The sequence below is a fragment of the Pan paniscus genome, chromosome 8 (genome assembly GCF_029289425.2).
Source record: "Pan paniscus chromosome 8, NHGRI_mPanPan1-v2.0_pri, whole genome shotgun sequence".
Classification (NCBI taxonomy): domain Eukaryota; kingdom Metazoa; phylum Chordata; class Mammalia; order Primates; family Hominidae; genus Pan; species Pan paniscus.
Genome location: NC_073257.2, coordinates 138,376,939 through 138,401,473, shown reverse-complemented (window position 1 = coordinate 138,401,473; position 24,535 = coordinate 138,376,939). Strand labels below are relative to the sequence as shown.

The following is a 24,535-nucleotide window of genomic DNA, read 5'->3' as shown; positions in this document are numbered from 1 at the left end:
AACTAGCATGGTACATGGCAGTAGCTTCTTTGATACGAAAGCTTCACTCCTGCCATAAAACGCTACTGCAGAGACTCCCATTAACAATCAAGAATCCTTTCACACACATCCTCCCCCCATGTGTTTAGTTTTATAAACACAGTGACCTTGTTTGCAGTATAAATTCACCTTCACTTGTCTGTAATAATTTTAGCCTCTCTCTGCTGTGGAACAGAACCCTAGCATGGATTCCACTCACAGCCGATTCGCTTTTCCTGCTAAAGGCGCTAATTCAAATGGGTTGCTGCGCATTCCAAAAGTGAAAAATTCCTTCTGAAGTCTCCTGATCTGCCACTGGGGTGGAAAGGTCCCCACCTGCTGTCTTGCTCTGAGCTGGGACTGTGGGGACTGTGGGGGCTGCCTCCAGGCTCTTTCTCCCCATGGCCCTGCAGCTGGGGATGTTTAATCAACTTCAAAGCTAATTTTGCTCCAGGCCCAGCTTTATGCAGCAGAAATCTCTTGCCCATCAGCCAAGGACCAGTTCCTGGCTCCAGCTCAGCTGGCATGCCTCACTTCAACATATTAAATATTTCATCGTGCCTTGGCATTGGGGTTTCCCTGGCCTGGTTAGCAATTAGCTGTGCTTTTAGCTACTTTTGGAGGAAACCCTTCATGATCAGGTGATGGGAGCCATATCTAGAATAAGCAGAGGTAGAATGGCATAGGGTTAAGCATGGGCTTCCAAGGCATCCAACCTGGGTTTGAATTCTAGTTCCTTCACTTTGGAGCTGTGGGATGTTGAACAAGTTACTCACTCCTCTGAGTCACATATTTCCTCTGTGTTAAATATGGTTAATCAAACATGGATTTGCTGTAGGAGTTATAGGAGAAGGGGAAAGGATACACCTATTAACAATGCTTGGCAAGTGGTAAACCTTTGTGTTAGTTTCATAGGACTGCCGTAGCAAAGCACCATGCACTTGGCGGCTTAAGCAACAGGCATTTATTGATGCACAGTTCTGGAGGTTAGGAGTCTGACATCAAGATGTTGGTCCCTTCTGAGGACCATGCAGAAGAATCTGTTCCATGTCTCTCTCCTAGTTTCCTGTGGTTCGATGACAATCCTTGGTGGCTGGTAAAAGCATCATTGATATGGTTTGACTGTGTCCCCACCCAAATCTCATCTTGAATTGTAGCTACCATAATCCCTACATGTTGTGGGAGGTAATTGAATCATGAGGTGGGTCTTTCCCATGCTGTTCTCATGATAGTTAATAAGTCTCATAAGATCTGATGGTTTTATAAAAGGGAGTTCCCCTGAACACACTCTCTTGCCTGCCGCCATGTGGATGTGCCTTTCTCCTTTTTTGCCTTCCACCATGATTGTGAGGCCTCTCCAGCCATGTGGAACTGGGAGTCCATTAAACCTCTTTCCTTTGTAAATTACCCAGTCTTAGATATATCTTTATTAGCAGTGTGAGAACTAATACAATCACCCCAATCCTTGCCTTCATTTTTACATGGCTTTCTTCCACTGTATGTCTGTTTCTAAATGTTCCCTTTTCTGTACAATAGTCACATTGGGTTAGGGCCCACTCTAACGACCTCATTTTAACTTGATTACCCCTGCAACAATCCTCTTTCAAATAAGATCACATTCTGAGGTACTGGGGGTTAGGATTTCAACAGAGGAATTTTGAGGGGATGCAATTCAACCCATAACAGCATTCAATAAATATTATCAGTTAAAAATTTCCAATAGTAAGTTGAAACCTGGGAATTACCTTCAGATGAAAGAGCACTATCTCTCCTGGGCTGTAGAATTTCTTGGGATCCAGAGAACTCTTTAGACAGCAAAGAGTATATTTCTGTCAAGCTGAGCTATAAGAGAACTTAAAAAGTGGTGAGAAATCCAAGGATCCTAATCTTGGAGGAAAACAACCTTCGAAGCTCAGACCCGAGGCTTTTGCATTGGTCAAAGGCCCAAGCGGGAAACAGAGGACTCCCCAGGCAGCTCTTTACTTTGGTAGCTGCAGGCAGCAGCTGTCTATTAAAGATGTTCCGTTTTCAGAAGATTAAGTTAACCAGCAGGAGTTTTGGGGGGCTAAGTTGCTAGGCAATAGCTTTCTCATTTTCTAGGAAGGCCATAAACTGTCTCATTCCACCTGTTCAAACATCTCTTTTTAGGTAAAGGCTACATTTAGAGAACTGGGGATAATTTAAAGCTTCTTTTTGCAGAAGGAAGGGGAATTTATATGTGTCATCAGTCACATAAACCCTCCTGTTGGAAATGACATGGTAGCCATTTCCTTTGTTGCTTCTGGGCTATTTTTCTTATTGAATCGTGTAAGAGCATCAGGGTGATTTGACTGCTGGGCCTTAGCAGGAGAAGGGGAAGTTAAGGATCTGTGGACTGCAAAGTTTATGTGTGATATCAAGCCTGGCTCCTTCTTTACTTTCAAATTTCAAGTGCTAGTGATAAAAAAGCAATTACCTGTTATCTTTTGTTGGAAAAGAAGATAAGCACCAAACCCACTTACAGTCCTCTTTATTTTTACTTTCCTGTGTTTGTTTAATCTCAGGTGTTCCAATTGCAGGTTCCACAGAGTTGGCAGGGTGGTGGTTGACTTACCCAATCCAGCCCTCAGAAGCTTCCTGTTTTAGGGGAAGCACAAAGTCCACGTGATCAAGCAGCCCTGAGCCTCCTTGCGTGGCCAGGTCTCCGGCTGGGAGATTTTCAGGGCTGCCTTTGAATGGGAGACATTTTTATCATACTCGCGAGGGCCCCAAATGAATTCAAGAACAATTTTGTCTGTAGAAACACAAATGCAGCTTTCCTCACTGGTTCATGGAGGACAGTCTTGGTGTGGAGAGCACCAAAGCTAAAACCTTTCCTTTCCTTGATGCCAGTGTGGCTTGGTGGGACAGCTTGGGTCTGGAGTCAGGCAGTCTGGGTCGAACTCCCTGTCTCTTAGCTGGTTGCTTAGCTGCTCCGACCCTGTGCTTCTCTTTCTTTAAAATGGGTATCTTTCCGCCAAGGAACTAGGCAATCGTGAGGCCTGGGATGATCCATCTGAGGTCCTTACGCAGATAGTACGCAGTAGTCAGGAAAGGAAAGTAGTCTTGCCGTTTCCTGAAATCTTGGACAGCGCCAAGCTCCAGCTAATTGCTGAGGCAGCAGTGTGGGGAGAGTCATCTGTGTTTTACTATGACAGGGAGATGCTTCCTTACCCTTCTCCGCGACCTGCTACCACCATCCTAATGGGCTCTTCCCCAAGTTCAAAGTAGTATCAAAAGCCCATATCCACGTGTGTGTGTGGAGGGGGTTGGGCGGGCATCTTGCATCCAATGGCAGAGCTGATTGTTCCTGTCGAAGGAGGCCCACTGTTCCCATGCAGTGCACCGTGGCCACAGAGGACCCCTGGGAGACCCAAACCTTGCAGATGGTGGGCGTGTACTGTCTTAGCCACGTCCCTTTTGATGGCCCTTTATAAGGGCTGAGCCTTTGTTCCACACAAGTGGAAAAAAACTTCAGTGCACATCTAGATTCTGCTCCACCTGCCCCATAACGATGGACTCTCTGCACTGACGTCAGATGGTTCTTGGAGAAGAGAAACCCTGAGCAGGGATTCCAGTGCGCACTCCTAGCGTGGGCCTGAGCTGGAAGTGCAGGGGCAGCTCTGCTTCATAGGGGGTTTTATGGCTCACTGTTATCCATGCTGTGCTCTCTAATGAGGGTGTTCAGAAAGGAAAAGCTCAGCTGGCTAAGGCAGAGGAGAGCTCTTCGCTGTCACCTGTGGAAGAAATGGCCATTTTTCTCCACGTTTATTTCCACTGGGGAGCTCTAAGACAATTTTTTTTTAAATTATTATACATTAAGTTCTAGGGTACATGTGCACAATGTGCAGGTTTGTTACATATGTATCCATGTGCCATGTTGGTGTGCTGCACTCATTAACTTGTCGGACAGAAGACAAATTTTTTTTTTTTTTGAGACAGCGTCTGGCTCTGTTGCCCAGGCTGGAGTGCAGTGGCGTGATCTCAGCTCACTGCAAGCTCCACCTCCCAGGTTCACGCCACTGTCCTACCTCAGCCTCCCACATAGCTGGGACTACAGGCACCCGCCACCACACCCAGCTAATTTTTTGTACTTTTAGTAGACATAGGATTTCACCTTGTTAGCCAGGATGGTCTCCATCTCCTGACCTCGTGATCTGCCCGCCTCGGCCTCCCAAAGTGCTGGGATTACAGGGGTGACCCACCACACCCAGCCGACAAATTTTTAAAAAATGAAAAAAATACAATTTTGTGTGAATCTCTCTCTCTCTCTAAACATACACACACATATATGTATATATATATGTATGTGTGTGTGTATGTATATATATTTATCAGAATCCCTGCTACCAGGGGTTTACATTGTGAATACTTCTCTCACAATCTCACAATATATTCAAAGATCTGTTTTAAAATTTCCTGGGGTGATAATATGTGGCTCTTTCATGAATGTGGTCTCAGATGCTCTGAGCAAACCACCTAGGTCTCAGCTCCTGAAGGAGTGAGGTGGAAAGTGGCCCACTGCTGCCAGGAGGCAGGTGCTAATGGAGTGAGTGTGACCTCCATGGAGGCCACCACGGGAAACAAATGCGAGTGCAGAGCTCGCAGGTCTGTCGAAAGGCAGCACCATCTTCCCACTACGCGGAAACGAGATTCCAAAGCCACCGCTTGCTCCCCATTTCTTCAATTTGCTGAGGGTGTAGGGAAAGCAGAAGAAACACACAAACCCAGAGTCCATTTCTAGAATTCTGACATACTGAGTAGAAAAATGAAGGTGGCACGGACCCAATGGTGATATCATCTTCTCTTCCTTTGGAAGTGGAAGAAGGATATGGGAGAGCTTTTTCTGTAGACATCATGGAAATGGTGGATGTGCTTTTTGGATTTTGCTCAATGACACCAATGATACTCCCATGAAAGGAGAGAGCAGGTCACCCAAACACTGCAGGAGCCTCTTTTGGGAAAAATATCTTTCAGACAGATCCTAAGGACTAAGAGAATTGGAGAGAAAGATGTCCACTTACAACTCTAAGAGCAGAGGCACCGTGAAAAATGGCAGGCATTGACACCATAGAAACAGAAATGGCAGAGAAGAGATGACCAGAAATTCTTAAGTGGCAAAGCCAGAGAAGTCGTTTGGACACAGAGCATAGGAGTTCTGAGGCCCACATTGGAAGCACAGAGTACAAGCAGCCAAGAAACCTGAGTTTGGCACAAGCAGGTAAGCTCTGCAGTGTTATGGTTGGAGGTGGGTTCTGCTCCCTGGCTGTGCAATGCAGAGGGTTCTCAAGGAAAGCTGATCTCATTGGGGCAAGATGAAATCCTCAGCCTGAAGGGCTGGCAGTTCCAAGGGAGGACTGGAGGACAGGGAAGAGCAGATTCCTCCTTCTCATAATGGATCCTCACATCTCCTCCTCCCTCTTCTCTATGTGTACAGCAATTTTGGAGGCTTTGGTCTAATGCGGCTCCAGCTTGCACGGGGTTCCTGGTCTCAGTGGCAGGGTGCCACCCAAACACTCTGGATTGGGTCCACTCCCAAAGATCCAGCATTTGAAATTCAGCCCAGTTCAGCAAACATTTAATTAGCTCTCATACCTATTGGCAGCTGCCACTTGTTAGCTTCTGCAATGTGCCAGGCACTTGTGCTAAGAGCTTTTCATGCCTTAAACAATTCCCTAAAGTGAGCGTGACGTGTATTCTCATTTCGCAAGCAGGACACAGGCTCTGAGGGGTTAACTTGACTGAAGTCATACCTGGCCTTGGGTCCTGTACTGTCTGAGCTCATATCTCCTTGTTATTTCCCCATGTCCAGAATTAGGCAATGAGGACTCAAATGTGGGGGCTCCTGTCCCCAAGAGGGTTAGAGTCCATCCAGGGGAATGACCACCCAATCACCCAATTGCTACAATACAATGTGCCCTGAAAACAGGACTGGTTTGTTTTGTCCAGGGACAAAAAGTTCTGAAACAATTTGAGCTGGTTTTTACATGATAAGACAGATTTCCTTGAGTTTAAACGGACTGGTCTCACTTCTGTGTTCAAGGAAGGTAGGAATGCTATCACCTTGATCTTAATTTTTCAGGGCTAAAATACGTATGACATGGCTGGGAAGAGATCTAAGCACAAGCATGTTATCTACGAAGCCAAGAGAGAAGCCCACAAGTATACTGTTGAAAGTCCCACTGGGTTGATGTGAGGCTTAATAATACAATAGCAGGCCGGGCGCGGTGGCTCACGCCTGTAATCCCAGCACTTTGGGAGGCCGAGGCGGGCGGATCACGAGGTCAGGAGATCGGGAACATCCTGGCTAACACGGTGAAACCCCATCTCTACTAAAAATACAAAAACATTAGCCGGGCATGGTGGCGGGTGCCTGTAGTCCCAGCTACTCCGGAGGCTGAGGCAGGAGAATGGCGTGAACCCGGGAGGCGGAGCTTGCAGTGAGCCGAGATCGCGCCACTGCACTCCAGCCTGGGCGACAGAGCGAGACTCCGTCTCCAAAAAATAAATAAATAAATAAATAAATAATAATAATACAGTAGCAAGCCTTTATTTTATTTTAGATTTTTGAAAACACTTGTTTTGTGCTCACTCTTTTCTTTTTCTTTTTCTTTTTTTTTTTTTTTTTTTGAGACAGAGTCTCGCTCTGTCCCCCAGGCTGGAGTGCAGTGGCGCGATCTCGGCACACTGCAAGCTCCGCCCCCCGGGTTCACGCCATTCTCCTGCCTCAGCCTCCCGAGTAGCTGGGACTACAGGCGCCCGCCACCTCGCCCGGCTAATGTTTTTGTATTTTTAGTAGAGACGGGGTTTCACCGTGTTAGCCAGGATGGTCTCGATTTCCTGACCTCGTGATCTGCCCTCCTCGGCCTCCCAAAGTGCAGGGACTACGGGCGTGAGCCACCGCGCCCGGCCATGTGCTCACTCTTTATATGAGTCCAAACCTTACTTATCGGGGGTTCATTTGAGAGTGATGCCACTTTGATTAAACTCTGTAAAACCCACTGGCCAAAGCTCAGAGACCGTGAGGGAGCTGTCTTCTCTGAGGTTTCTGGGACCAAGAAACAGGATAGGGAATGGGAGAAAGATGCAGTTGTGATGCCAGCCACTGGAATCAGGGCCTCAGACCCCAGACTCTGTGGCCTCTTAGACGATCACATTTACAATGAGGAGACAGTTTACACACTGAGCATTTGATACCGCCCAAGAGGATCATCACAAAGTTACCCACCATCCACAGATAGAGCCATAGGTCAAGTTAGGGACATGGCAGGCTGAGATGCAATGAGATGGAAGAAAACCAGACTTAGCCCTGGCAGGTTGGAGGCATATCTGGAAAAGGTGGAAGTCCATCCTAGCTCCAGAGCTAAGTTGTATATGATCGGGGAGTTCATTGCCCTGGATGTAGGGGGCAACTGCCTAAGTTTATATGCTACACACAGCTACCCAGAAACTAGCCAAATGTGTGTGATTTCCAATCCAGTGAGGGTAGTTAAATATTTGGTAACTCCATTTTATATTGGATTGGTTGTCTTTTTATTATTAAATTGTAGGGGTTCATTATACATCCTGGATATCTGTCCTTTGTCAGAAATATGGCTTGCAAATATTTTATCCCAGTCTGTGGCTTCCCTTTTTATTTTCTTAACAGTTTCTCCTTATGAATCGAAGTTTTAAACTTTAATGCAGTCTAATTTACCTTCTTTTTCTTTTATAGTTGTTATTTTCTGGGTGCAAGAAAACTTTGCCTCCTCAGTTTACAAAGATATCCTGCTCTATTTTCTTCTAAAAGCCTTATAGTTTTAATGTTAGAGCAAGGTCTGTGATTTTTTTCAAGTTAATTTTTGTGAAGCATTTGAGGTAAGAGTTGAGGCATATTATTCTTCTGTGGAATATCCAGTTGTTCCAGCATCATTCCTGGGATAAACTTTACTTGGTTGGGATAAATATATCTTGTTTATACATTGTTGGATTTTATTTCTGATCTTTTGTTAAGGCTTTTTGTGTCTATGTCAGGGTTTCTCATCCTCAGAACTGTTGACCCTTTGGGCCTAACAGTCCTTTGTCATGGGGCTGTCCCGTGCATCCTCAGGGGTTTCGCAGCACCCCTGATTGCTTTAGCATCTACCCGCCAATGCCAGTTGCATTCTCCCACAAAGGTGACAACCAAAAATGTCTCCAGACATTGCCAAATGTCCCCTGGGCAGCAAAATCAACCCCAGCTGAGAGCTGTTGGTCTATATTCATGAGAGATCTTTGATCTGTAATTTTCTTTTTTCTTTCTTTTTTTTTTTCAGATGGAGTCTCACTCTTTTGGCCAGGCTGGAGTGCAGTGATGTGATCTCAGCTCACTGCAACTTCCGCCTCCCAGGTTGAAGCAATTCTCCTGCCTCAGCCTCCTGAATAGCTGGGATTACAGGCACCTGCCACCACACCCGGCTAATTTTTGTATTTTTAGTAGAGGCAGGGTTTCACCATGTTGGCCAGGCTGGTCTTGAACTCCTGGCCTCAAGTGATCCACCTGCCACGGCCTCCCAAAGTGCTGGGATTGCAGGCGTGAGCCACCGCGCCTGGCCTGATCTGTAATTTTCATTTTTTCTTTCTTCCTCTCTCTCTCTTTTGCTTTTTTTGTTTTGTTTTTTTTTTCTCTTTATCAGCTTTTGCAGTTAGGCTTTTGCTAGCCTCCTCTATTTTCTTATGTTTTGTAGGGTTGGCATGTTTTCTTCCTGAAAAGTTTGATAGAATTCATCTTTCTCACATGTGTCTGCAGGCTGCCTGGGCTCGGTTTGGTTTCTTCTTTCTCATTCTATCCCTTTCATTTTCTTGTCTCCAGTGAGGCTTCCTGAATCTGGCATGTTCTTTATGGGACGATTTTTGATAATGGGTCAGTTCTTTAATAGATATAGGGGTCCTAATACTTTCTGTTTCATATTGTATCATTTTGGTAAGGTATTTTTTTCAAGCAATTTGTATATTTTTTTCTAAGTTGAATTTATTCCCATAAAAGTTATTCATAATGTTCTCTTATTATCCTTTTCATGTCTGTAGTCTCTGCAGTGATGTCTCTCTTATTCCTGACAATAGAAATTTCTGTGTGTTTTAAATTTTTTTCTTGACTGATTTGTTTTTTTTTTAAGAACTGCCTTTTAACTTTGTCAAGTTTTTCTATCATTTCTTTTCTGTTTTACTGATTGATTATTTTCTGTTTCCATTCTTATTTTGGTTTGCTTTTTCTCATCCATGTTAATGTGCATACCTATAGTTTATTCATTTTCACTGATAGATAGTTGAATATTTCACAATTTATTTATAAATCCTCTTGTCAAAGAACATTTTTGTTGTTTTCAGGGGCTTTTTTTGACACCATTAAAAACTGATGCAATAAACAGTCTTATATATCCCAGTGCAAATGTACAAGAGGTTTTTTAATGTACATACTACATTTCATTTAGTTTAAGATGCATTTTTTTACATTTCAATATCTCTGAAACCAGAATATGTATTAAAATTAATAACATCTTAGAGTATAATTAGCAGCTTTTTATTCCTTGATGATACATTTGTAAATGGCACATCTTAATGAAGTATTAGATTTTGATGGAATATTGTAAATAAGAGCAGAATTGCTAGATGTTAGGTATTTTCATCTTTCTGTTGACCAGGTTACTCTCCATAGTGATCGTATTAGTTGCTGCTTGCTGATCACGCACGGGAACTCCTGTTGTCTGATGTCCTCACCAATATTTAATATCACTGATTTTTTGCCAATCTGGGTAGATGCGGAATGGTCTCTTATTGTCATTTTATTTTGCCTTTCTCTCTTTACTAATGAGGTTGAATATCTTTTCAGTTGCTTAGGGAAAAATATGATTCTATTGAGAAATGCCTATTTTGTCTTTGCTTATTTTTCCATTGAGTTGCTGTCCTTTCTCAAATTAATTTACGGGGGTTTTTAAAATTAGTTTTAAATAACCATAATAACCCTTTGTCTGTTATATGGGTTACAAATATCTTTTTCTAAATTGTGGCTTGCCTCCTCTCTTTATGGAATCTTTTGATGATCAGAAATTATTACAGTAAAAATGATTGAAATTATCAAACTTTTATTTAATGGTGTTTGTCTTTGGGAATATTCTAAAGACATCCTTTCCTATTCAGGATCATGAAAATATTAACTATTTTATCTTTAAAGAATGTTTTAAAGTTTTACCTTTTGCGTTTAAGGTTTTAGATTATCTGGAGTTGATTTGTAGGTATGGTAAGGAAAAGGTGTCTAATTTTGGTTTTTAAAATAATGGTAGCTAATTGTCTCAGCATAATTTATTGTAGTTTGTAAAATGTTGTGTTTATTGTGTATATCCACTGACAGATAGTCTCGCCTCATTATTTTTCACATTTCCATATATGTGAGGGTCTCTTTTTGGGTTCCTTATTCTTTTCCACTAGCCTGTTTTTGTTTATTTCTGTAGCAATGACCTACTTTTCTTCTCACCTTTATAATAAGTTTTGATATCTGATAGGGCAGATCCCTGGCTATGTCTGCCTTTGTAGATCTACCTTTCTCCAAATGGCAGTCTTGTTGATAACTGCTGTCTACCTAGGTTTGACTTATCCTCTCCCGCTCACACATACAAAGGGGCTGCTGTTGTCTGGTGCACAGAGAACCCCACAGTGAGCTGAGAAGCAGCATTGCAGGCTGTGGGAATGTCCTCTAAGAAGGACCTGAGAGTCCAGCCTCAGGTCCAGATGGGATCAGGGTTATTGAGCCCATTTCGCAGATAAGGAAACCAAGAGGAGGTAAGCGACTCGCTTGGCTCCCAGTGCTGGGCCGTGGTGGAGCTGGCCTTGAGCACAGTCCAGCTGGGTGTTGCCACTGCAGAATTGCTGACCTCTAAATAGAACAGTGTTTCTCATGATCTCAGGACTTCATTTACTCAAATGAGTTTCGCCACCACGCTTCAGAAGCGTTCTTTAGCCTAGGCTAGCAGTTTTCCTGTAAATCAGTCTCATGTTCAGCCCTACTCAGCCTCATTGGACCTGTTTTTCAAGCATCAAGAGGTTCATTCCTTGCTCTTTCTTCCCACACACGCTTCTCCTTTTTTTTTATACTTAAATAATTATTTTGATGCTTCTAAAACTCCCCAAGATTAGTAAGTGTATTTGTTGGTAAGTATTATCTCTCTCTTTGTCTAGATATCTGGAAATGCTAAATCTGGTGTTCGCTCCTTCTTTTTCCTGTTCCTGAGACCTGGTTGACCCGCGGCCTATGGCTTCTCAGGCACCTCTCCTTCCCCGTCTCTCTCTACAAGCAGAGACGAAGGAAAGGCCATACTGGGACCTGGCAGGAGAGCTGTAATTAGTGAAGCTAATGCTTTGTCTCACTCTAAAGCTCAAGTTCATTAGTGAAACTTCCTTTATCTTGTCTTCCTGGTTTCTGGTTTCTGATGAGCTCGTACTTATTTTGCAATCAAGGGTAAAAATGTTAAATTATAATAGTAACTAGCATCATTAACTTTTTAAAGAAAGTTAACTGCACATAAGCTCCACGAGGGCAGCGACTTTTCTGGCTGTTTTGCTCATTGCCATGACTTTGATACCTGGACCAATGCCTGGTCCGTGGTCAATGCTATCTAAATATTTGCTGGATAAATAAAAAATAAATTGTATTAGGTGCTTCCTACATGCCAGGTAGTGTGCTAAGGGCTTTCTATGTGTCTTCTTTCTTAGCTCTCATAATAATCTGATGAAATAGACATCACAATCCCTGTTTTGCAGATGGGGAAGCTGAGGCCTAGAGAAGTTACATGACTTGTCTAAGTCACAGATTTTATAAGTGACCAAGCTAGATGCAAACCCATGTCTGTGGGACACCAAAGAACATTCTCTCAGCCCCCTTGTCAGAAATGACAGAAATGCTCTGCCATCGAAGGTGCAGAGATAAGAGATGCTGCCTTACGGAGTCTGAGAATCGTCACTGCTTCTTTCACTCATTGGCAGGGGTAGGGAGGCGTCATTAAGCACCTTTTCCCCAGAAATCCTAAGAAAAGACAAACAGCCCAGTTATAAAATGAGCAAAGGATCTGGATAGACATTTTTCCAAAGAAGAAATACAAATGGCCAATAAGCACATGAAAAGATGCTCCACATCATTAGCCATTAGGGAAATGCAAATCAAAACCACAATGAGATACCACTTCACACCCACTGGAATGGCTATAATCCAAAAGACGACAATAACAACTGTGAGGAAGGCTGGGGAAAAATGAAACCCTCATACATCGCTGGTGGGAATGCAAAATGGTACACTTTGGGAAACAGTTTGGCAATTCCTCAAATTTAAATGTGGTGTGATCATACGACCTGGCAATTCCACTCCTAGGTTATGTATAAGAATAGAACACATATATCACTCAAAAACTTGTGCATGAATTTTTGCAGTAGTAGTATTATAACCCCAAAGGGGGAACAACTCAAATGTCCATCAGCTGTTGAAGAGATGCAACATAGGTGGTCTACCTATGCCCTGGAATATTATTCAGCCTTAAGAAGCAAGGATGTCCTGATACGTGTTACAGCATAGATGAACCTTGAAAGCATTATGATAAGCAGAAGAAGCCAGAAACAAAAGCCCACAGATTATATGATTCAATTTATAGGATATGTCCAGAATGGATAACTCCAGAGAGAGACAGTTGATGAGTGGTTGCCAGGGGCTGAGGTGAAGGGATCATGTGGAGTGCTACTAACAGGTATGGGACTTCTTTTGGGGATGATGAAAATGTTCTGGAATTTGGTGATGGTTGCCTAACTTGGTGAATATACAAAAACCACGGAATTGTGCACTTTAAAAGGGTAAACTGTATGGCTTGTAAATTATATCTCAATAAAGCTGTTATTAAAAAAATTAGTTGGCCAGGTGCGGTGGCTCACACTTGTAATCCCAGCACTTTGGGAGGCCGAGGCGGGCGGATCACGAGGTCAGGAGATCGAGACCATCCTGGCTAACACGGTGAAACCCCATCTCTCCTAAAAATATAAAAAATTAGCCGGGTGTGGTGGTGGGTGCCTGTAGTCCCAGCTGCTTGGGAGGCTGAGGCAGGAGAATGGCGTGAGCCTGGGAGGCGGAGCTTGCAGCAAGCCGAGATTGCACCACTGCACTCCAGCCTGAACGACAGAGTGAGACTGCGTCTCAAAAAAAAAAAAAAAGTCAATTGCAGAGAGAGGAGAGATCATCTCAGGCCATCAGGAAGGGCTGTGTTTAGAAGAGAATGTAACTAAAAATCAGAGACATGGGGGCCTCTCTTAGACTTGACTGACGGAGCCTGACTTTGTGACTTCCTAGCTGGGGCCTCTCTGGAGAGCCCTGCCCCTCTTTGCCTCTGCTTCTTTTGTGTGTGTGTGTGTGTGTGTTGTGGCAGGTGTGGACAAGCTATTTAGGCGGCTTTGGATTCTTATGTGCCTACCCATTTAAGAGGACGGTTTCCCTGTTCTTGCCTAAATTGAAGGTCTGCTATACAGCAGGGAATAACAGAAGACAGGCAGTGCAGGGCTCCTTGCTCCATTAAACAACAACAACAGCAAAAACAAAGAGCCAAAGAACTCCAGCCAAACCCACACCAGGGAGAAGAACAACCTTGTTCTAATTGTCTGGCGTTGCTGATAAGCTGTTGGAGAGTTCTGTAGAGAGGCCACTTTGAGTTTCTAAGTGGGGACACAGGATAATGGCAGTGGTGTGAACATCTTGAGCCTGGGTTTTTCCTTTGATGCTAGGCTCTCGGACCATGTCCAGTTTCAGTGTCTCTCCAGACCCCCGATGTGCAGCATGTGGCTAATGGCTCTTATAATGAGAGATTTACAACTTGGGCTTTCACATGCTGCCCCAACCTCATTTGTCCAGCTCATGGCGGAGCCTGTAATCGTCTCTGCGGGCTCCAGCTCTGGGCTCTAGACATTCTGCTCTGGCCAATTCAGCTGAACAGATGAGAGACAAGAAGCCCCACAGTCCCACAAACAAGAATCACATTGCTGCTGGGGAAGGAGAGGAAATCCATTCTGACATCTTATGAAAATATTTTTGTGTCTTGTTTACATAATGAATCTGTCTGTTAACGAAAGAACCTGAGGTGACAAATTCTTTGGTCTCACCAACGTGTGTGGCTTTGCAGTGGGCCGAATGCGCCTCCAGATCCTCTTCTGCAGGAAGTTTCAAAGACCTCCCATTTTTCTTCCTGGTGGGTTGCTTGTTCACCAGTCCTGAACTAAAAGCAAATAATTCATCCGTGCTCATCCTACAGAAAGTTGCCTGACTAACGAGTCTGGTAATGGGGACCCTGTTGCAGCATGGATCTCCCTTAGGGGGAAGCTGGGGTGGCAGTTGGGGGTGGCGTCTCTTTCTGGCCACTCTTGTCCACAGAAGCATCCCAATTTTCTGCCACCCACCTGCAAGGGCAGAAATGGTCCCCTCTGAAATCAAACCACACTATGACTTTCAATACTATGTAATAATGATTCTTGTTCAGTGAGCTTGACAAAGGAGGGAGTACATAGTGATGGAAATAATGGCGTTTTCCACTTAATGGGAGAAGCAAGCTAAAGTGGAGACTGCCTCCCTCTCACACGTGCCCTCCCTCGATGGCCCCCAGCTCTTGTAGGACAAGCCCTCATGGCAGAGCTAGATGGCACCCTAGGGGCCATACAGGTGCGTGCACTCCTTGCCTTGCGGATGAGGAAGATGAGCCCAGAGGAGGAGCTGACATGGCTGAGTGGCCAGGTGGGATCTGGAGCCTAGTGTCCTTGCCGTCTGGACCCCTCCCAGCATATCATGCTGTGTCCTACTAAGGCTCCCAAAATGGGGACAAAGTTTTCATCTTTCAGCTTCTCCCAGTGCACCTTCTTGCTGCCTAAGCCCTGACTCTCTGCTTAGGTGAGGCTCCTAATTTCCTAGTCTTCCTAGCAAGATTCCTGTCCCCGCTACCCAGGCCTCAGTTCTCCCTGACCTGGGCTGCCTCCCAGCTCTGAAATCTTTCTGAGAGGAGAGTGCCTCCTCTTCCTGTCATATTGATGTCCACATTGAAGGTGTTTGGGTTGCACAACAGAGACTACCTGTGTCTAACTGCTTATGTCCATCAAGGTCTGAAAACAAGGCCCTCATTCTTATACCCTCCTCCCTCTGCACATGTGGTCATGAAGGGAGGAAGGAGTGTTTTTAAAGATGGTTTTAAGATTACTACCAAAATTATCTATCCAGAGATCTATCTCCTTGCCACCCCCACCCACCTCTCAAAACAAGAACTAGTTTGTGCTAAGAAAATATTATGTAATAAGATCAAGAACCATAGAATGAAAGGCAAAAGACAATTCTTAAGAAGGAATTGAAATCAGAGACTTGGATACATGTTTGTACAACCATGTTCATTGCAGCATTATTTGTAATAGCTAAGCAGTGACTAGTGTCCACTGATGGATGTATGGATATGGATATTGTAGTATATACATTCAATAGGATATCATTTATCCTTAAAAAGGAAGGAAATTCTGACACATGCTACAACACGGATGAACCCTGAAGACATGCTAAGTGAAATAAGCCACACAAAGCCAAATACTGTATGATTCCATTTGTATGAGGTTCCTAGAGTAGGCAAATTTGTAGGAACTGACAGTAGAATGGTGGTTGTTAGGGGCTGGGGGAAGGTGGGAAGGGGGAGTTAGTGTTTAATGGGGAGAGAGTTTCCGTTTTGCAGGTTATAGAGTTCTAGAGATGGATGATGGTAATGCTTGCATGTTAGGAAAGTATTTAATACCGCTGCACACTTAGAAATGATGAACATGGTACATTTTATGTGTATTTTATCACAGGTTTCAAAAAATGAGACAACTCATGAGAGAAAAGAAAATGGTCAGATCCACAATGCATGGAAAAATATCTCTTTATATGTGTCATCTCCTCATTAGACTGTGAGTTCTTCCAAGACAGGGATTCCTTGTGTTCTCTGCATCTTTGCTGTCTCAGCACCCAACTCAGGCCCTCAAACGTGCTATCTTCTCCATAAATGTTTGCTGCACTGAGATAGTGGCATGATCACATCAGTGTGGTACCCATGAGCGGGGTGCTTTCACGTGCATTATTGTATTTGGCTGTTGTCATCATCCTTGAGTCTGGTGCCCCTGCTCTGTCACCAGGAGAGACCCACACTCCAGCCACAGGGAAAGCAAAGCTGGAACAACCCACCCTGGCTGCCAAGGGCCAGAAGACTGTGCTTCACACTCCAGGGGTCTCAGATTCAGCTAGAGCCCAAGTGACCACAAAATTCAGTAGAATAGGCTTTTAAAATGTCTTTATTATAAACCATAATTTTCTGAGAGAGATGGAAACTATGTGTAAAACTGTATCTAATAACACACTGTTTTTTGAGGGAGCGTTCCGTGACAGCACTGTGCTGAGCCCATGAAAACCTTTATTTGCCTCATTTAATAATTCCCAGCCCAACAAAGCCTATGCCAGCCTCTCTCTTACAGAGGAACAAACAGAGGCCAGGAGGTTACGTGGCTCATCCAAGGCTAGACAGCATTAAAATGTGGTGGCACCAAGCGTCAACCTGGACCAGGCGTCAAAACTCAAGCTGTTCTACTTTTACCTTCTCCTAATCATGTACAGTGATTATTCATATTGCAAACTCGCAGCTTTAGTCTTACTGGAGGGGTGACACCTGGTAAGAGACTTAAATGGAGCTCAACTTCCTCATCTGTAAAATGAGTCGTCATAGTGCCCTCTCCACAAGGTCATTTCTTCCATTAAAGGAGATAACACCTGTCCAGCGTTTAGCAGGTGTGTGGCTCACGATAAACGTGCAATGCGTTTTAGCCATTATGACATGACGGAGACACTGAGCAGATGCAAGGGGCTTGAGATTATCCAGTAAAATTTACATTTGTCTTGTGTTTGTGAAACTGCTTACAAAGCCACTGTGCATTTATGTAATGACTGAGGCTTTATCCCAGGAGATAAAATGGCTCTCCTTATAAAATTGTGTATTTCATTGGAAAGGCAATAAGTTATGCAGTTTCTCACATTTCCCCTTTTGCTTCAGCAGTGGGGAACTCACCCTGTAGTTGTGATTCATCTGTACCAGTGCCATCTCTTTTTTTGTTTGTTTGTTTGTTTTTGAAATGGAGTTTCACTCTTGTTGCCCAGGCTGGAGTACAATGGTGCTATCTTGGCTCACCGCAACCTCTGCCTCCCAGGTTCAAGCGATTGTCCTGTCTCAGCCTCCCAAGTAGCTGGGATTACAGGCGTGCGCCATCATGCCTGGCTAATTTTGTACTTTTAGTAGAGATGGGGTTTCTCCATGTTGGTCAGGCTGGTCTCGAACTTCTGACCTTAGCGGATCCACCCACCTTGGCCTCCCAAAGTGCTGGGATTACAGGCATGAGCCACCACGCCAGGCTGCCGGTGCCATCTTTAGCCCAGGCTTTTGGGTTTGAGTCAATGACTTCTCCAGCTCATTATGTGCTTTTTTTAAAAGTCAGTTTTACTGTTTTTAAACTGCATTATTAACTATAAGCTACCTCAAATTTGGTTGGGTATAAATTATAAAACAATGCTCATTATAATTTAGTGTCAAAGATATTTCACTAAATTGAAAATCAATCAGTCTTATAAGAGCTTGCATGGTAAACTGTTATATTGCTCAATTTTCTACATAAACCATTTGTAAAAAAATTGGTAACAAGTAGATTAATCACCAGTGTGACGTTATCTGGATGTATTTTAATACTAAGAAAACTTTTAAATAACTCTCATGCAAACTTGTTTTACTCATCAAAGAAGCCTCAAATGTAAACATCAAAGAGACGATTGCTGCTAACAAGAAATGTCACAAGGTGGGCTTGTATGCCACCTCCCCTGGTTGCCCTGTAAACATTCCGGTGACTTCATTACACATAGAGCTTTGAGGTTCTTTGGCCGAGGCTGGAAGGTGGAAGCCTGACTCATTCTGAGCCTAGTTACAGAGGTAAACTCCGGACATTTTTTTCTTTCATTTAGCCAAATACATCCTTGTCATTAAAAGACCTTTGAAACTGAGTAAAATGGCTTTGAAACCTCAGTAGAATATGCTCAAACTGTCTGGAGAAGGTATGTTCTAATTTTTTTCCACAGATATAACCCTTATTAAAATATAAAGTAATCTGTTCATTCTGTCCACACTGAGTATCTTCTGGGCCCAGTACTGTGTGAGGCCCCAGGGGAAAGGAGATGAACCAGGTATCTCTAAAGACCTGGGCCAACTTGGGGAGACACTCAGGAACAGATCATTACACAACAGCATGAAAAGGATGCACGGTAGCGCCTGTTGGGGGTGCTGGTGTGGGCTGGCTGAATAGTGTTCTGAAAAAGATACGTTCCAGGCCTAACCCCTGATCCCTGTGAATGTGACCTTATTGGGATAAGGGCCATTTGGATAAGGACCTTTGCAGATGTCATGGAGTTAAGATGAGGTCACACTGGAGTAGGGTGGGGCTTACGTCCAATGACTGGTGTCTTTATAAAGGAGAGAGTTTCGGAGGCACATTCAGGGAAGATGGCCATGTGCAGGTGGAGGCAGAGATTAGAGAGGGGCTGTCCCAAGCCGAGGGACACAGAGGATGCCAGACACCACGGGACACTGAGAAGGGCAAGGAAGAGTCCTCCCCTAGGGCCTTCAGAGGGAGCACGGTCCTGACACCTGGATTTCTGGCCTCCAGAACTGGGAAGGAGTAAATCCCTGTTGTATCCAGCTGCTCCCTTTGTAGTCACTTTTCACAGCAGCGCTGGGAACGAACGCAGGCACCAATCTAGCTTGGGGGCCATGTGGGGTAGCAGCAGATCGGGACGTCCTTCTAAGAGAAGCGATCTTGAGCCGTGTCACGGGTGGGGAGTTAGGAGTTAGCTCAGTGGGGAAAAGGTGAAGGCAGCACTCATGGTCATCAAGCCAGCCCCTGTGGGAAGCAGGCTGGGTTTAAGGATTTCTAACCTGGGCTCCTTGAACTCCCAGGGTCCCCCTACATGTGTGCTTCAATTTTGCACCTTTTCTTGGGGAGAAACGAATCCCTTGCATTTGAGTTTTGGAGGACCATGTGGCCTTCACGGTCACAAACTGGCAATGTCAAGAAGGTTTGGCAGGACCGGCTGGGAGATGAGGCTGGTGGGGTCACCAGCTTGATTGTGACCTTGCTGACACCAGCAGGGCAGGGAGGTGAACTGACGCAATGGAGCAGAGCCTTTGTCTCAGGAGCAAACCAGCCTTGGCTTTCAGTTGGATGTTGGAGGGGAGGGGGAGGGTGCGGAGTGGGCGCCTCTGTTTCCGATGAGGGCAACAGGAGGTTGGGGAGGATGTTGCCCCAGATGAAGTCAGGCGTTTGGTTTTTGCTCAACCACTGGCCAAGGCGATGACACAGGAGGAAGAAAGGACAGAGAACCATGAGGGGGCTTGGTTTCCTTTTGCAAAAGCTGTTTGAGGCAACTTGGAGGCAGCTGGCCTCTGAGGCGGTGCTCACGGAGGGGATCTGGCCTCTCCTTGGCTGGATTGGTCCCTCAGGTTTGGGAAGAGGGCACAAAGGCAGGACAGAGAAATGTCAAGGGGGAAACCCCCAAAAGAAAATAAGACACACTAGCCAAGAGGAAAAAGACAGGAGACCAGAAGTTGAAGACAGGAAGACTTCCCAGAGAAACTGTGCAGTCAATAGCGCCAAATCACACCAAGATGATTAGCTGAATTTAAAGCTGAAAAGTGATTCTCTCTGAGAAACATCTGTTTTAAAATATTAACAAAGAGTATTTTTAAAAGGATGGTGAAAATTCAGAATAAACCTTGACTTCCATAAGACTACAAATAAGAGAAGGCATTTAAAAATCCAAGAAGTAAGAATTTGAGTGCCCCTTCCCTGCCTCTGACACTAATGATGTAGGTAGGAGAGTAAGTGTAATTATTAAACAGACTGAAGGCCTCTGGGCATTTGCCATTTGCACATTTCTTGGGTGGATCGATTCATGAGGCAATACGTGATGGTGCTTGTCTGCTACTTTTGTAGAGATAAGCCAAGCGGTATTGGGCAACAGATTGGAATTGGACATAATTTTTAACCATATTCTATGCTTCACCCAATATTCTACTTGCTATTCTCCAAATAGGCTGGATTTTTCTGCTTTCATACTTTATCTTAAGCCATTTCTGCCTGTCCCTTTGACTGTGGCTTGGGCTATGCCACCATCCCTCTCCACTCCGTTCACCTTTGTCTAAACCCAACCCCAGCTGACAAGGCCATGTCAAGTGTCTCCTCCCTCCCACCAACTTTTCCTGGTTCCCTCTGCTGGAAGGGCTCTGTCCGTGGCTTATCAAGGCCAGGGATAGCAAAGCCGTGACTTTCTCTTAGAGTTGCTGGAAAAAGAAAGCATCTCTCCCACCTTTATCTCTCAGCTCAGGGCCCCACACACCCTGAGCACTGCCTAAATTCCTGCTCAGTTGGATTCCGTTGCTGAAACACACACTGCCCTCCAGGCAGAAAACCGGGATTCTGGAAGTACTTGACTCAGGGCCATGTGGTGTGTTCAGTCATGGTGGTTGCAGTCTCTGGGAAGGGGCTGAAAGTGGGGAATGGTTTTGGATGTGTGGTTCAGGCTGATGGAGACAGCAGCGGGTGCAATCCTTCCAGTCATCTTAGGAGAGAAGAGCTCTTAGCACCTACTAGTGAGCACACACACTCCCTGGGCACAGAGGGCAGGCGTGCTGGGCAGCAAACACAAGTGAGTCATGAATCAGCAATAACTTTGGGTGGTTAATTGAGCTGGTTTTTAATTACTTTCAAAATAAAAGCATGCTGGCTCTCATGATTTTTTTTTTTCTATGACGGTTTTATTTGAATTGAAACCATTGGTGAAAAGCTTCATTGAGATTCCCATGCCCACAGACTACGTGTGGTTTTTCTATAAGTCGTGGAGTGGTTTTTGAATCAAAGCATTATGATTCTCTTCTGGGGCTTCAGACTCACCATCTGTAAAAGATGTCTTAAGCTGTCTTAGATCAACAAGCACTGCTGGACTTGAGCTGTGCCAAATGTCCTGGAATGCTTGCTAAAGCACGGGGCTGAGCCTCCTCAAAACTCCTCATTTGCTAGGTCTGCAGGTCAGTAGATGAGACACAAGAATGTGAATTTCCAACAAGTGCCCCCATCGTGTGGATGCTGCTGGTCTGGGGGCCACATTTTGGGAGCCCTTGCTGTTGAACAGCAATGCGGGGTAGGACCCTGTCTCGGGTCAGGTTTCCAAGAGGCAGAGCCTGAGGCAGGGATTGAGGGCAGTGGGGCTGGGCTGCTCTTCAGGAAAAAAAAACATACAAGAGTGAGGGAAACCTGATAAGGAAGGGGAAAGAGCCAAGCAAGGATGTCATCTCAGATGAAGTCAGGCATTTTGGTTTTTGCTCTGGAGCATAAAAGGCAGAGTTGTCCTGACCTTTGTATTCCTTTTTTTTTTTTTTTTGAGATGGAGTCTCACTGTGTTGCCAGGCTGGAATGCGATGGCGTGATCTCAGCTCACTATAACCTCTACCTCCTGGGTTCAAGCAATTCTCCTGTCTCAGCCTCCTGAGTAGCTGGGAATACAGATGCGCACCATCACGCCTAGCTAATTTTTGTATTTTTAGTAGAGACGGGGTTTCACCATGTTGACCAGGATGGTCTTGATCTCTTGACCTCATGATCCACCTGCCTTGGCCTCCCAAAGTGCTGGAATTACAGGTGTGAGCCACTGCCCCTGGCCCCAACTTTTGTATTCCTAAGAGTCATCCTGGGCCATGCTTCAACGTGGAGGGTCATTCTCAGAGTGAAGCTATGAGCCATTGTCAGTCACTCTCCCAACAGCTGGGGTATGGGGCAGTTCCCCAGCAAAGGGCAGGACTCAGACAGTCTTGATTGCATATTCTAATTTCACAGATAGGGGCATGGGAATCAGTGAAGTTAAGTTAGAGACAAAGCCCTATTTAGTGTGTATGCTGCTGTGTTCAGGGCCTGCACATCCTCTGCCCGTTTCTTTAACCAGGGCAATTTCTTGATGCAGTTACAACTTTACTATTTTTTTAGATTCCTACACACGCTTTTTAAGTGTTGCAGTCATGTGGTTCATAGGCTTTTTCTTTCTTTTGATAAACATAGCATTGTCAGCACTTTCTCATGTTGCTATGTAGACTTTATATTCATTATTTTAAAGGCCCTACATTACATCCAACACATCTACCTCCATCTCCCCAGCTAGTCTGTGGTGGGCAGAATAATGTCCCCTCCACCCCCAAAGATGTTCACGTCTTCATCCCTGGAACTTATAAATATGTTGCCTTGGCCAAAGGGACTTGGCAAATGAGATATAGTTAATAACCTTGAGATGGGGAGTGTAGCCTGCATTTTCCAGGTGGGCCCAATCTAATCCAAGGGTCCTTACGAGAGGGAGGAAGAAGGGTCAGAGTCAGATAAGGAGATGTGATATTGGAAGCAGAAGTTTGAGTGATGCGGGGCTGTGAGCCGAGGAATGCCGGTAGCCTCTACAAGCTGAAAAAGGCAAGGAAGAGAATTCTTCCCTAGCGCTTTCAGAAAGGAACCCAGCCCTGCCACCACCTTGATTTTAGCCGAGTGAGGCCAGGTTGGACTTCTGAACTCTAGAACTGGAGCATACCACATTTGTGTTGTGTAAGCCCTGAATTTGTGGTCGTTTGTCACAGCAGCCACAGGCAGCTCATGCTCAGCCTTTGTGTATCTGATCATGGCAGTCCCTCCGCCTCCCTGCTGGAGACGAGGCATCTCCCCAAAGCTAGTGTTTACTGTATGTTGTTATGTTCTGAGCATTGCACTAAGGGCTGGTTATGTCATTTAATTTCTTTCAGTAACCCTCTGAAGTGGATAACCTCATTGTCTTCATCTCATGGTGAGGAACCAAAGGATGCTAAGTAACTTGCTCAAAGCCACACGAGTAACAAGATCTGGGATTCAGGTGCTGGGACTCTGTGGTGTGCTTCCAGTGGCTTCCTGACCACTGATGCCACAGTGATAGCAACCAGCTGGGTCTTGGGGAGGGCTGCCTTGATCCTGCTCATTGCCAATCATAACTGGTGTCATTTATCAAACATTAACTCCACACCCCACCCTGCCCGAATGCTTTCCATACGATATCCTCAGTGCTCGGATGGCAAAGCAGCATTTTTGCAGGAGGTGTTACTGCATGCATTTTATAAAAGAAGAAACTCAGAAAGGGTACACAGCCCATCCACTGTAGGTCGGCCTGGGGCCAAGCAGGATGCAGGCCCAGACCTGTCTAGCCTCAGCCTGTGTTGACTCCAAAGTTCTTAACCACATGCGATGCCACATGACCAGAGCAGGTGATTTCTGTCTTCATCAGCTTTATTGTCAGTTCATCATGATGCATCATCTCTGCGCAGGAATCCAAAAGACCTTTCAGCTCTTATATTTGTGCTTCACGAAAAGTAATCTGTGCACATCATCTTGGATAACTGTCTCTGTCACTCAATAGCAGTCATAGACGGAGGCAGGGCCCCACATCTGAATTAGAGCTGATGGCGCTCACTGTCACCCGAGGACAAGATGAGACATAGCCAGGCTCTGGACAGGTCAATGGTGGCCCTTGAAATTCCCTCGAGCCATGTCCTGACCCTTTTGCAAATCTTCCAAACTTGAAAATATTAGAGCACATTATTTTCCTCATAAAATGCTTTCAGTTACAGTCAAGCAGTGCTTCAGGATGGGGATATGTTCTGAGAAATGTGGTTGGAGGATTTTGTTGGTGTGTGAACCTTGTAGAATGTACAAACCTAGACGGTATAGCCTCCTATGCACCTAGGTGCTATGGTATGGCATATTGTTCCTGGGCTAGAAACGTGTATAGTGTGTGACTGTGCTGAATACTGTAGGCAATTGTAACACAATGGTAAGTATTTGTATATCTAAACATATCTGAACATAAACAGGATACAGTAAAAATACAGGCTAAAAGATAGAAAATGACCTACCTGTATAGGACAATTCCCGTGAATGGAGCTTGCCGGACTGGAAGTTGATCTGGATGAGTGAGTGAGTGGTGAGTGAATGGGGAGGCCTAGGACAGTATTGTCTGCTACTGTAGACTATGAGCACTGCACACTTAGGCTACACTAATTTTATTTAAACAAACAATTATACTACAATGTTCTGATGGCTACAGCGTCAGTAGGTGATAAGAATTTTTCAGCTCCATTATAATCTTATTGGACCACTGTCATATATGCAGTCCTTCATTGACCGAAAGGTTGTCATGCAGAGCGTGACTGTGTATCTAAATTGTGCATGAACCTTTTTGATGGGTTGATAAAGGCAGGACTCTAGGGAGCTGCTTTCATAAATCTCTTCTTTCTCATCACCTGCACTAGCAGTTGGGGAGCCACTTATTACAGCCCCTTGAAAAATCTCCTTCCCTAGAGTATTTCCA

The 24,535-nt window shown here is 44.8% G+C and overlaps 1 protein-coding gene across 8 annotated transcripts in view; it reads left to right on the top strand.

Moving 5' to 3' along the window:
* Positions 1–24,535, top strand: part of C8H10orf90 (chromosome 8 C10orf90 homolog) — a 256,566-nt gene that overhangs the window by 131,818 nt on the left and 100,213 nt on the right. The window lies entirely within an intron of this gene.